This window comes from Neopelma chrysocephalum, unplaced genomic scaffold, assembly GCF_003984885.1.
Source record: "Neopelma chrysocephalum unplaced genomic scaffold, ASM398488v2 Primary Assembly neopelma1_63, whole genome shotgun sequence".
Classification (NCBI taxonomy): Eukaryota; Metazoa; Chordata; class Aves; order Passeriformes; family Pipridae; genus Neopelma; species Neopelma chrysocephalum.
The window spans coordinates 13,542,372-13,556,414 of record NW_020897720.1 but is presented as its reverse complement, the minus strand read 5'-3'; the positions used below and the strand labels follow the sequence as shown (position 1 = coordinate 13,556,414).

At 44.9% G+C, this 14,043-nt stretch overlaps 1 long non-coding RNA gene across 2 annotated transcripts; it reads left to right on the top strand.

The window, feature by feature from the left end:
• The first annotated feature begins 241 nt into the window (after window positions 1-241).
• On the top strand, window positions 242-5,596 carry LOC113967339. 2 transcript variants are annotated; one of them, XR_003534133.1, is made up of 3 exons: window positions 242-327; window positions 588-694; window positions 5,415-5,596. It is a non-coding gene; the product is annotated as an uncharacterized LOC113967339 (long non-coding RNA). The 2 variants fall into 2 exon arrangements; XR_003534132.1 differs by having other exon boundaries at window positions 256-694.
• The last annotated feature ends 8,447 nt before the right edge of the window (window positions 5,597-14,043 follow it).

Below are 14,043 nucleotides of genomic sequence, written 5' to 3'. Positions count from 1 at the left end.
ATACTATTCCTTACTCTAAATTCACACTTTTAGCCAGAAGTAGCTAAGAAGCTGGATTTCATGCTTGTTGACCATTTTGTTTTTCATGCTGACAGGTGGATCAGAGATAAGAATTTCAAGACTTTTACCTACAAGGCTTGACTCACATCTCTAATACTAATTTATACTGACATGGCCTCATTCCCATCACTGATGCCACAGAAGTTACACAGGTGTCAGTTCTGCTCCAGAAAACTTCCATGGAGCTCTGGTAAGGTGAGGAGGATGTGTCAATCTTCTGTGGTGGTTTTACACCTGCAAAGCCCCCAGATTCAGTTACTCTCCAGGGTGAGTGTGTGGACTGTCACTTCTTGCCTTTTTTGCCTCAGGAGCCCATCAGTAAAATGAATGTCACTGTATCCCATTTCAAAATGCTCTGCACTAGCTGTTTTAGGGGTTGTTGGTAGCTGTCAAGAGTTGTTCCAGGCAGCTCTTAAATCAGATTAATTTCATTTTCAGATGATAAAAGGAAACATCTTTTTATTTCTCAGGATATACTTTAATTTCTCGTTGTTTTATTCCACCCCCTGCCATGCCCCATATCTGAGCTGTCCCAGTGAACAATATCAGCTCTCACATCAGAGGATCTAAATACAAGGCAATCTGAACAGTAGAAGAGAAGTGAGATGACTTTACTATTGCCGGGAAAAAGCAGGTCAGTGCCTTTTCTTTAACACTTGCTTTGCTCTTGCCATTCAGTACAAAACAAAAATTCCCCTTCCATGTGAATTTGCAGCTTAGTGTAACTCTTGGTGTTTTGGAGGAACAGAAAACCAAACTTTGCCTTTGCTTAAATCAGAAAACTGATAAAAATTTATAAAGCTTGACCAGTATGATTTGATGAGTGTTTAGAAGTGCAGAGGGAGGTTGAACACCCTTGACATTCAATCTCTTTTGGACTTTTTACCTGTGGACTTCCGTGGAATTCCTCACTTGCTCTGCTCTGTGCTGTGTGGGAGCTCACAGGGTCCCTCTGAAGATAATGAGTCCCTTTGTTTGCAAGACAGAGAGAGAGAGAGAGCAAGACCCCAAGGAGAAAACAAAGATCAGCCTGTGAGCACTATGCTTCTTAATCATGAAAGAGATTAAAATATCTTGAACCAGATATTGCCATAGCATGGGGTGCAAGCATGTGCACGGCTTCTTTTGAGCCTCTCTTTCTTTTCCTTCCTTTGCCAGCAGAGATTCCTGGCAGTGGGATGCAGGGCTGTTTGTACTACTGAGGTGGTGCTCTTCTACTCTTACTAAATGGAGCAGAGCAATTCCCACTGCTCCCAACCTGGATTGTGTTGCCAGCACTCAGTTCACTTGGAAAGCTTTGGTCTTATTGCACACGTTCAGCACACACTCTTTTAAGTGGTTTCCAGCACTCTCCATAGAAAGAAGGGGGAAAGATAATGATCCTGTGGAAATTTTGGAAAGAACTGAGCATAACCTTGGTGTCCAGGCTGACATTCAAGATCTTCAAGGCTGTGTGTTTTGCTGCTCTTTTCAGCAGCTCCAAGACAACAGACCAAGGCAAAGGCAGTCTAAGGTAGTTAGATTAGTCCTCGTTTCCAAGTACACCTGCACACCCTGGTCCATCTTTTCGTCCCTGTTTTTCTTATTGCCCTCAATGTGTGCAGAGACCTGTGTGAAAGCAACACCTGCTTTTATTCCTTTTCTACCATTTCATTCCATTAAGTGCATTCTTTCCTGAAATGCTCCATGACGGCACAATTCCAAACCCTGACACTCTGGGGTTTTACTGGGTTCTTTGCACGTGTTCCTGGCAATGATCCACAATCCCTAATTACGACTGTTAGCAGAGGGTCAGTATAACTGAACTCACAGCTCGAGCCCCAGAGCTGGTCTTCCTGCCTGGAACCATCATTTCATGAGGTTTTCAAGTAGGCTTGGCTGCCAGGGCTTTGTGCTTCTCCAAAGAGAGGCTGGTCCCCATTTCCCCACCACCACCCCCTTGGGGGAGCCACCAGGTCCACAAGACCCAGCCTGGACTAAACCAAATGAAGCATGAGAAAAAATAGGGAGTTAATTTGCATTTTTCCTCAGAGTCTGGGACATCACCTGGAAAAAAGATGCCCCAGGGAGGCTGAGCATCCCTCTTGCAGGGAGGTGGCAGAGCCCAGGGCACGCTGGCTGGGATCAGCTCCCACGCTGCAGCACCAGGCGCCAGTGCTGGATTACTCAACCCTCCTTTTTGATAACGAGCCTGAAAATTTTCCACTGTGCCCCGTGTGTGCTGCAGTGCTGGTAGGGAGCACGGTGTCACTGACTATTGTATCACAGCTTTCTGAATCTTTCAGGAGTTCTGGGTATTTGGGCTGATGCCCCGAGGAGCATTTCCATCCCTGTTGCTGCTTTTTGGTCCTGCAGTGGCGCTGCTGAATCCTTTCCCAGTTCAGGCCCCTGTTTCCAGGGAAATAACTTGCAATTGCCCCTTGCTTCCTCCTGAGTCACCCCGCGTGAGCTTTGAGTTTTATGGGAAACATGAGCAACTGCCATAAAATCTCAATCTCCTCTGTCCCCAAATGGCACTGTGGATGCAGTACATTGCACATCCTCTTGGATCTTTGGAGCTGTCAGGTGATTTGTGTCCTATCTTCAGAGACACCTCGATCAGCTTCACCTTCCTTGGGAGGTTTGAATAGCCGAGGCTGTCAGGCTCTCGTGGAGGATGGCCCAGGTTTGGAAGGCACTGTTCTCAAGTTCAACAGAGCCTCAGGCCAGGCTCTGCTTTGGAGGCTTAATTCCCTTTCCCACTAGACCATCTGATTATGAATAACCGTGACTGAATGTTGTATGTCGAAATCCATAATCCCCTGCAAATTGTTTAAAGTCTTGTCCATTGAACTGCAGACCTTTATCAGACAACAATTTATGGGATTCCGTGCCTGGCAAATGCAAATGTAATATGTGCTGTGACATGTTTTGGTGTCAGATTCTCTGTATTATTGGATAATATTATATAGTTCCAGGCTCACGTGAATAATAACCCCAATTAAAATGTGATCTTTGCCAAAAAGTATAAATAAATCTGTTTTAGGCAGCTCAAGTATTTCCTTGTCAAGCTATTTTATTTTTTAAGCCCCCATTTTTATTTTACAAGTTGCTCTTCTCAGCATTAATCCGTGAGCAGCACACTGTGAGCATCACAGGCTCTCCTTTCATTTTGCTCCAAGAGGCAAATGGGGAACAGCACTTCCATGGCCAAGAAAACCTCGTGCTGGATGACATGAATCAAAAATTGTAAAGTTGCATCACATTGCAAAAGAGATTTTCCGGTCTTTTTTCCTTTTTACTGAGGTTGACTTTGCTGCACTGGGAAAGATGTGTAGTCTGGGAAAGACATCTAGTCTGTGGTGCAGGTACCCTCGAGCAAGACCTACACCAGCAAACAGCAAGTCAAAGGCAGCGAAGATGGACAGCATGTTCCTGCTCCAAATGAGTTATCCTGGGCTCAGGGCTGCATTTGGTACCCAAAATACTCAGAGCTTTTGGTACCCAAACAATGGGCTTTGGGCAGTGGGACGTATTTTATAGAGGCATCAGCTTGCTCGGTGCAAACTCACAGACCTCAAACAAAGTAGTTCATTTTCTTTTTCAGTGGAGATGTGACAAGATGCTTAAAATAATGTTTGCAGCCATTAGGCTGTACTCAAAAGTGCTGCAGATCTCAGGGGTTTGCTTGGAATGGGATTGTGCTAAGTATAAGGATTTACTGCTTTCCTCACAGTTGGATGCTATATTTTATTCTACCAGCAAATAATGAAGGCAGAAGAATTGCAATTTCAAATCTTAGAGAAATTTGTTTCTTAACCTCTTACTGGGTGGCTGGACTTGGGGAAAAAACTTATTCCTTGCCTAGGCAGCTAAAAGGTGTGCAGTGAATGAACATTTCTGGTCATTTCTGTTTGAAGAGGTGGTTCACATAAGCATTTCCATGAACTTTATTCTCATCTGGAGAAAAACACAACTAGGAGGTGAAAACAAAGAAGAAAAACAGGGTCAAACGTGCTGCAATATGACTTAGGGCAGCTCTGGTTCAACGTGAGAGAAACTGGAGTGAGTTAAAATGTGTGGTGTGGTGGTGAGGTTGTGTGTGTGGGGAAGATGCAAAGTCCAGCAGGATTGTATCTCTGCAGGGAAATCCCATCACTGCAGAGATGGCATCACTTTCCTCTCCTTGATCTCCAAACCCGTTCTGATCCTTCAGGGCTGGGACTTTTTTTCCCTTGCTGTGCACTCAAATAATTCTTAGCTCTTCACTTGGGTTCCTGCAGGCTGGGGAGGGTATATTTTTAAATGGTGTTAGTGGAAATTTTGATTCAGGGCTTTCTGAAATCCCTGGAACCGAAGGCTTGAAGTTCAGGCTGCTGCACCGTTTCCCTGGACACGTCTTCTTTTTTTTTTTTTGCCTGGAAATTTTATACCAGTGGAATTAGGGGATTTTACATATTTATCCAGGATTTCCAGCATCTGGTGTGTGGCTGGAGCAGTAGCCCTGCCACTGACATAGACCCTGTGTGCTCCCACGTGGCTGTGCAGCCCCGGGGCATCCCGATCCCATCCCTGGGTGGGCTGTGTGTGCCCGTCCACCACGGGAGCCATGTGGGTGACCCAGAGCTTGCCAGGAGCACGTGCTACGAAGCACAGAGCTCACTTTGGGCAGCCCCACACCGATAAAACAAGTTGCTGTTGGATCAGAGCCTGAGCTCAGCTGTGCTGGTGGAAATCAGGAGCGATGCTGCTCTGAGGGATGTATTTTATCCATGAGAAAGAAAGACGAGCATCAGCTGTGGGAGTGTGTCATGCAGCAGAGTGACTGAGAGCATTCATGGCATGGGAATGGCTGGTTCTTTTATTCTCTAACCCATCATTTGTTGTAACAGCCCACAAAGTGCTTTACCCTCAGGTAAATTCTCCAAGAGAAACGGTTTCCCCGTTTGCCTCTGGACAGTAGCTCGGTCTGAGGGAGCTAAACCCAACCAATCAATGAGGGATAAGAAGAAAATTGGTTTTAAGAGAGCTGATGATAAATTTACACCAGACTTGGCAGAAGCCTGTGATGTTGGATCCAAGCAAAAATTGGCTCCAAGGGTGCCGAGACACGGAGTTTCCTCAGCTCTTTGGCTCTGTCCTCATGAACTGATTTCAGCTTCAGTCAGAGAAGGTGGAAGGATTTCCAGTGCTTCCCTCAGCTCTGCTCTTCCCAGGGCCCATCCCTTGGTCCTGCTGGCACCTCATGGCACGTGCCAGAGGAAGTGTTGTGAGCATTGGTGGGGTGGAAAACCCAAGCCCTCTGTTTATGTGTAAAGTATGATCTGAAGTCTTCCATTTCTGAAGTATTTTATTTTTTTTCCCCTGTTTGCCAGATTTCTTTAATGCGTTTTCTTGACGCATTTCCAAGTTGCGTGAGAAAGCAAGGAAGCATGAGAAAAATGAGGAAACATGAGAAAAATGTTGTTTAAATGCATCTAGGCATTTTTGTTTGTCAAAACTCTGTTCACTCTGTAAATTTGACGACGATTTCAATAAAGTTTTTATAAAACTGGAATAGAGAAACATGAGGCTTTTCATCCAATATGTCCAAACTGGAACAACTGAGTTTTACCCTTTTTTTTCTCAAAGTAGTGTTGAAAATATTTTGAAGGGACAGTGAAAAATTGTGGTTCGAGAATATTTATACTTTGGGCTAAGGAAAAGTAAGAAGTGAGGTAGTTTTCATATAATTTCAACTTCCAGGAGAGCTTTCTGTGAAAAAAAAATTATCCCATTCCCATGGTTCCATGAAAGGCCATTTATTAACCTTCTGGGGGAGATGAACAAAATCCAGAGAGCTTTGCTGAATATGGGAACCGACAACTAACACACTGTTTAAGAGAGACAATAGAAATCTTTTTGATGAGGTAAATCTGACCAGAGATCAACTTTGTTCAGGATATTTTCTAATAGGAAAGAAGCAGTGGGGTCATCCAGATCCCTTTGAAAATTTATTGCTGTGCTCAGGAATTCCTCGTGCGTCCCAGGACTGGGAATCTGAGCAGCAGGCTGCTGTGGCAAGTAAAAAAATAAATGGTGTTATCTTGATAGCCAGATAACACAGTATCTGCTCACATAAAGTCATTTGGAGAATATTGTTTGTGAAAACCTCTTTGCTTTGGATCCATTCCTTCTCCTTTCCGTTTTCTGATAAAAAATCCTAAACACCAAGCAGTTAAAGGCTGCCATAAAACTGAGAAGAAACACTGACACTGGTGCTTTATCACGCTCCATCTGGGAGGCGAGCCAGCTCTTCCTACTTCAAGTTTATTTCTCCTACTCTGCTTTACCTCAGATAATGTCTCATAAACAGTTAAGAGGGTCATTTGTAAATGTCTTGGAATGGTTATTGCTCTCATCATAGGCTTTGGATCTTCGTGCTTTCTGTTAGTGAACATCAAGGTAAAAATCAAAACAAATTCCCCAGCCCAGGGAAATGACTGTTTGGGAATTTCTTCTGTTCCTCGGACAGAAAAGTTGCTATTTTTCTCCACCTTGTTTTTAAGTTGTAAGCTTCATCTCTCATATTAGGTGAGACTTGCTTGCTTTCTATATGACTGAACTTCTGCTAAACCAAGGACTAGAATACCTAAACCAAGAGCTCAGCTGGAGCATTTTCACAGAATGTGGTCCCGAAAATGTGGGTTACTGAGCAGCAAAGTCTGGGGGGGGCAAAATGCTTATTTCAACCAAGCCTGGATACATTCTACCCAACCATTTGTCCTAGCCTTGTTAAATGAATTAAACCCCTGGTAGCCAGCAGAAGCAGCATGTGTTGGGAGGGCACAGAGCTCCTTTCTCCTTCTCCTCATTGGTGCTCCTTTTTTTTTGGGAAAAGAAAGACTCCTGCCTGCAGGTATTACCTGGGTGCTTGCAGAACCCTGTTCCAAGGGCAGTGGGTACCTGATATATCTTAATATATCATCACCTGTTTATCCCCTGGCTCTGTCCATCAGCACATAACACACATGGTTGGGGGTGTCCCTGGAGCCTCACAAACCAGGCTCTGCAGTGCCCCAGTCATGGGATGCAGGGCAGTGGCAAGGAGCTTATAATGTACAACTTATAATGTGCAAAACCAGCATCTCTGTGCCCTGCTTTGAGCAGAAGCAGCAATAAAGGCTCCATCCCCACACTGCTGTGTGTGTCAGGCCCTGCTGTGAAAAATGGGTGTTTGGCTAATTCCTTGGGACTGTGTTTGAAGAGGCAGCTGTGTAAAAAGACATTTACAATAATCTTTCATGTTCTCCGAAGGAAAAGAATCCACCTGTGTAATCTTTTAAGTTAAGCTTCCCTCAGGTCTTGTTTAACGTTATGAAAATGGCAGCTCATATAATTTTATTATCTGAGCTAAATATGATTCCTTCTCTGTCTTCCAGCTATTTCTCCTAATCCTTATCAATAAAACTACTAGGATATAATGATTTTATAGGCTGCTGCTTCTTCGTCTTCTCTCTTGTATTACTTCAAGTGTATTCTCTTCAAATAAACCAATTAATCTCACAATTAGAAACCCAAAGCAACATTATGCAACACACACAGCTACATCAGTCAGGAATGCAGAAGCAGGGATGACCAGATATTTACTTGTGATGTCCTAGTTCTCAAAGGATTTGTCAGGAAACAACAAAGAGAAGAATGTGTTGAACTGGGAGAGGAAATGGGGTTTCCCTGTGAGTTTGATTTGGATTATTTAAGGATGGGCTGTTTGGAGAAGTTCTGCTCTGAGCATCTCTGCTCTTCTCTGGCTGTAAGACAAGGAAAGATAAATTCCCTGGATTTATTGTGTACAAAGAGGGTGGTGGTCTGAAGCTTTGGAGGAGGCTGCATCTGACCAGAGAAATCAAACTGCAGGAGGTGCAACAAATTAGAAATTGTTATTTTCTGCCAATCCCAAGGAACTCATGACTGCTTTGAATAATGAGATGCAAGGCTGGGGCTTGTAGACTCAAACCTCATCTCTTTGCCTTGAGCAAAATGGGTATCTTCTGTGTCTTGACCCTCCATAAGACAGGAGTGATGAGAGATACCTACTTCAAGCAACATCTGAGATTCCAGCTGATGTTTTTAGTGCACCCTGCAGCAATCATGAAGTAATTATTATGCACTAATTTTTTTTTTCAGCCCAAGCCTGTAGTTCCTGCTCACTCAGGGGTAATTTTAGACTGCTGCAGTCAGTGTGGTATCATGGCTGAAGTTGGTCTGAGTGGATGTGTCGTGGTCTGAGCTTTAGCGAGGCAAAAATCTCTTCTTGTGCAGCACAATATATGTCATTGTAGGCAGGGTGTATTAGTTATCCTTTCCTACATGGAAAATAAATGACCGTAAAGCTCCCCAAGTCACACTGTCTGTATCAATTGTCTGTGTCTGCAGAGATTCCAATACTGGATGTCAGTGATTTAAAAACAAAATTAAACGCTCAAACTAATTATAGTTCTGTGCACATATAGTTACCTCTGAGTATTTGCAGCTGTCAGGTTCAAATATTTCTAATAACTGTGGCTGTGACATTTGTTCAACAGATGAGGTAAGAATAAAAGATAAAGGGGCAACAGCCTGGTTTGAGGAATGGAAAGGGGATCGGATACAGAACTTGATGCCATGAGCACTGTAACAAAAGCTTGAAGGTGGACTTGAATGCACCAGATTTTGCAACTAAAATTACATAGCAGGTGGTAATACTGGAGACCAACAGGGAGAAAACATTGTGTGGAGGAAATGTTGAGAAATGTGTGTTACTCCAAGCCCAGAACTGAGGAGGCTGAACGTCAAGGTTTCTCTCAGGATGGGTTTAAGGTCCTGCAGCAGCTCATGCCATTTCTGTCGTGTTTTCCCATGGAAGGAGGGCAGCACTGTGCAGATGGTTGTCTTGCTCTAAAATGCATGAGGACCAAACCCTCTGTGCAGAAGCCTTCACCTCTGGGCTTCCCTGCAGCACAACCTGGTGCTTGTGTCCACTTCACCCTGCACCAGCCCTGCTTTTCCCTTCCCTTTTCTGCACAGGTCTTCACTCTTTCCAAGCTGTACTTGGAGGTTTCAGGCCTGGAACACTCTGCCTGTGTCTTGCATAGCTAACTTTTCTCTGTTTTTCCCCTTCCAAATAATTTTTTACACATTTCTGTCCTCAGCCCCTCCAACATGCCGTGTGTAAGACACGAGATAACGACAGCAATATAGTTTTTCAAAGACTTCCACTGAGAATTCCCATCATGACATTGCTGACAGGAGAGACCTTAAAAAGAAAGCACCGTAAGGAATAACACATGTTTGGGTTTTTTGGTTTTTTTTTTGGTGGTGGGAGGAGTGGAGGGAGGAAAGATTAGTAGACTATTCTCAATGTGTACGACTCAGATCTGTGATCTTTGCTGCAGAATCCAACTGTGCAGATCTATCAAGTTCAGCCATGCTGGGGTATGCCACACAGGTGGATGGTTTAATCTTGACAGTTGAGCTTCCAAATGAAAGGAGACAGAAAAAATGAGATGAAAAAAAACATGCTAAAACCTGTTCAGCTCTGAGCCAGGCTTCGGAGCCGTGCTGCTGGATAACACTGCTGCTCGTGGAACAAAGGCTATGGGTGGCTCTTTCAGCCCCTGGTACTACACTGGTTTTTCTAGAGCAACTGTAAAATAGCAAGGACCCTCCCACCTCACAAAATGAAGGAGGTGGGGTGCAGTTCTGCTTTGATGAGGGAGAAGCAGCAACCTGGATATGTCCTTGCAGAGCTTGCACTGAAATGCAGCTGAGATCCCTGAGCAGAGTGTGTGTTTCACAGGGGAGTGATGACACCTAAAAATCTCTTCATTTAGGACTGTATCTTCAAAACTGCACATCCTGCATCCCCATTTCATTTAAATAGGACAAAGCATCCAGTTCTCAGCAGGAATATTTCAGAGCTGCCTTGCTCACCCCCTGGCTTCACACCCTGCTGCCTCTGGCAGGTTTGGGTGCATGTTGCATCTCTGCTGCAAACTTCCAGATGCATGGACAGAGCTAGCATGGCTTGGGTTAGCACTAAAAAAGGGAAATGTTAATGAAATGCTTAAGCACATACCTATGACACAATCTGAAACAGGTGGATGTGGAGCCATTGAAGGGCTCATGCTTCACTCAAACCATATGTGAAACTCCTGTTGCCATCCTAGGAGCAATGATCAAGGGCAGGAGATGGCTGTTAGTGAGCATGATTTAAAACTGACTTTAGAAAGAGTAATTTATGCTCTGGAGCCTCCTCAGATGTGTACCCAGTAGGAAATTCTGTAGCTACACCTGTTTACACATCTTTCAGCTCTCTGAGATGCTAATGAGAAACCCAGCCCTCATAGCAAGGGGAGAGACTGTAACAATTACTGAGCCCCAGAAAGAAAATGGGTGTCACTGACTGATTTATCAGCAGGCTTTCCTGGAGGACAGATAATTCATGCCAGGAGTTTTGAGGGGCCACCAGGGCTTCCTTTGGCCATGGTCACCCTCTGGGAAACCACAGAGCTGTGGCAACTACTCCACAGGACAGAAATAAGGCTGAGTTAGACAACCTGTGTCCTCTTCCTAAAATCCCCAGGAACTTTCTCCTCCAAAGCCTCTCCCTGGCAAGCTTCCCCAGAAAAGTGAGGAATGGGGGAAAAGCAGAGACAGCCTTTGAAGAGCTGATGAAAACCCGCAGTTGTGCAGAGATCCTTCTGTTAGAGATGCCCAAAACTGGGGCTGGATCACGGGGTGGCACCAGCACTCCTCTGCACAGCAGTAGGTGCCTGCACCTCTTCCTGCCTCGGGAGTTTGGGCTGGGAGTGGTGGGAGTGCGGAAAACGCTCGGGGAGCTCGCAGGATCAAATGGGTTGTTTAAGCACTAGTCATTATAATTTTGTTTGTGAAGCATCCCTTTACTTTGTTAAAGATACATAAAACATGGTAAAAGATGAATAAGGCTCAGTGTAAATGGCCTTGCATGTTTAAGAAGCCGCTCCTGCAGTTTTGGGGTGTGATGCCGTGCTGTGAACGTGCTCCCATCAAAGCCACTCGGAGACTCCAGTGCCAATCTCATCATTCCTCTTCCTAAAATCAGATTGCAAACCAGCAACAAGACTTCTGCTTAATTATAGCCCGAGGAGCGATGTTTGGGCTGCGACTCACATCAGATTTCACACTGATAGATGAGGAGTACATGTGCTGATACCATCTGCAGGCTGGGCACAGCTCAGCTCACAGGGGTGCACATCGTGGTGAGGAGCCACCCTGCCACGCCATGTCCCTGGCAGGTCCCCTGGGCTCAGTGGGACACACACACTGGGACCAGTGAGCACATTTCTTTGCTGAGCCAAGTGCAGCTTTCCTGCCGTGCAGCCTTGTGCTCGCCCCTCCTCTCATCCCTGAAAGCCTTGGGAGTTGGAAGACTCCTTTTTCTCTTTGCATAAGCAGGACATAAATTCAAAGGGTTCTGCTGAATATTTGTTAAGATACATATTTATGTGCAAAACCCTCCCTACCCCTCAGAAACCGTTTAGTTAAAAGAGGATAAAGATGATTTACTTATGCCTTAGGGCTGTTGCTATTTAAACACTGTACATTTATGTCTATTTACTCTGGTATTTACTAAAAAAGCATAGTTAAATTAGCAGTCGCTGCCTCTCCTAAACCATTTCTGAAGGCTCTTACAGCACTTCTTTAAGGGAACAAACTCAGGGATGAACAAACCACGTCATTCTGGCTGTAGGACAGTGAAAGCAAACGCCCTTTTCCAGTGGCCACAGGGAAAGAAAACGATGTCTAAGGATTCCTCAATGTGGCAAACTGCTTATTTTGGTGAAAACCCCGGCTTTGCAAACTGTGTTGTCACCACACGCTCTCTGCAGCACCCCTGGGATGGTTTGCTCTGTCACCCAGGTTCACATGCAGGTTCCTACTGTCCCATGAGCTCCATAAATGGTGCATAAGGGGCGAAACCCCCAGGATTCTCCCCCTTTGAGCTTGCCAAGGTTCTTTTTTTCTGCTCAGGGGTATTAGCAGTAATGACACTGGTGCAGTCGATAACTGGCTGGCTGTGCTTAATGACCCGAGGCACGACAGCTCCTCTCAGCTGGCTCCCAATCCCCAGGAAATGCACCCCGGCCTGATTACTGTCGCCTAAAGGGTCACACATGTACCCCGGGAACCTCCTCTTCATTAACTTCACCTGCAGCAGAGAGCTGCTGCACAAACATATTTTTTCAATCAGATAATGCATTTTCAACTAAATGACTTGGTTTCTCCCCGTTTTCTCCTCCTTTCCTGCTGTACAGGAGCTATCTGTGTTTAATGCTGTAATGGGACCTTGCCATAAAGTTGGCTGTGCTCTTCCGAAGCGACGGCGACGACAATTAAGATGTGTTACAGTTTTCCACTGAGTGTATTTGTACCATATGGACTTGCAACATGGCTCAGAGCAGAGGCTGTTCCTAAAAATTCAGGGCAGGATGTGACAGATGAGAATTGCCAGTGAGGAGTCACTGAAGGACTCTGGGCAAGCAGGAAGCTCTGTATTCCCGTACCTGCCTGCCTGGAGTTCCCCTGCAGATGACTTTGGCAGCGGTTTAAGAAAGGAGCACGCAGGTTTTTTTGTGAGCATAATGAATGATGTATGGCAAATGTTTGCAGAGCAGCTGAGAAGAAAAGCTGCTGGGGCAGGGCTTTGGGTTTTCACACCGCAATAGTGAGCTAAGGAGTGGGACCTGGAGATAACGTGGCTGTGGGGGAGTGCCAGCAGGGTTGAATTCAGCATGAATCAGAAAACTTTTTTGAACAGTGAGGTGTGAGATAGGAAAGGGTTTCCACTCCAGAAACAATGTTCTCCCTCTAAATGAATGTTTTCCAGAGTTGTTGAACCATGGGTGTTCCACGTTTGAGGCTTAGCCTTTGGTGGCAGGTGGGAAAGTGCATGTGCTCCTTACTCCAGAATGAGGAACAAGAACAAGAACAAATCTGGTCTTTCCCAGACAGAAAGAGGCCACCAGCACCCAGAAACAGACTGGGATGGTCCCAAGGACCAGGCTCCCTCCTGTGCAGCTCTGTTGGGAAGTGAGGGAAGGGGGTTGCTGCTCCAGGTGCCATTCCCTGGGTTGCTGGTGAGCCCAGGAATGGCATTTTGCAGGTGAGGCAACAACTCTGTGGCAAAAAGTTATCCCTCAGTCTTGGTACCCAACTGGATTTGCTGAAACCGCTGGTGGTTTTCATCTCTCCAAGCCCTGTCCCAAACTTTGCAGCTTGTCACACTTGGCATTGCAACGTGGGAATGACTCGTGAAGACCAAAGACATCTGGAAGTGGCAGATTCAGGCTGTGCTTTGCAAAAAAATGCCTTATTTATTAAGTTTTTTATTTTTCTCCTGAGCAGGCACCAGCTCTCCAGGACTGCAGAGTGCTTTGGGTGGAAATTCTGGTTTTGTTTTGCTGTGGTTGAAGGGTAGAAAGGGGGCAAATAAGTGAGATGCTTTTCCAGCCCTCGGGCAGGGTAGGCTGGGTGCTGGGGGCTCCCATACAATTCTTTGCTCAGGAAAGAAAATGGGTCAATTTATTCTGTTTTCTTTTTAGTATCACATAAGAGTTAGAAAAGATCCCTTATTTTTAAAGTGGTTTTTACTTTGCTAATGTGGCTTCAACAGTCTTCTGAAGAAAGTGGTACAAAAGAAACAATGTTTGGAGCAATTTCCCGTGTATAAAATATTAAATAGTTTTACAATGAAAAGTGAAGTAAAAAACTTTGAAGCATACTTATTCCTTGTTCTTGGTGAATTCTTAGAGCTTGCATTGCATGGAGATTTTTTTTTTCAGGAAAAAACCATAAAAAACCCCAACCCTTTGGCATGTTTAATGGAAATCAATCTGAACTGAAGTTTCAACTGTTGGTAAATCAATGCCATCCCTGTGCTTTCTGTGAATACTTCCCCGTTCCTCAAAAATCATGTTTGTATTTGTTTAAAAAAAGGCTGCT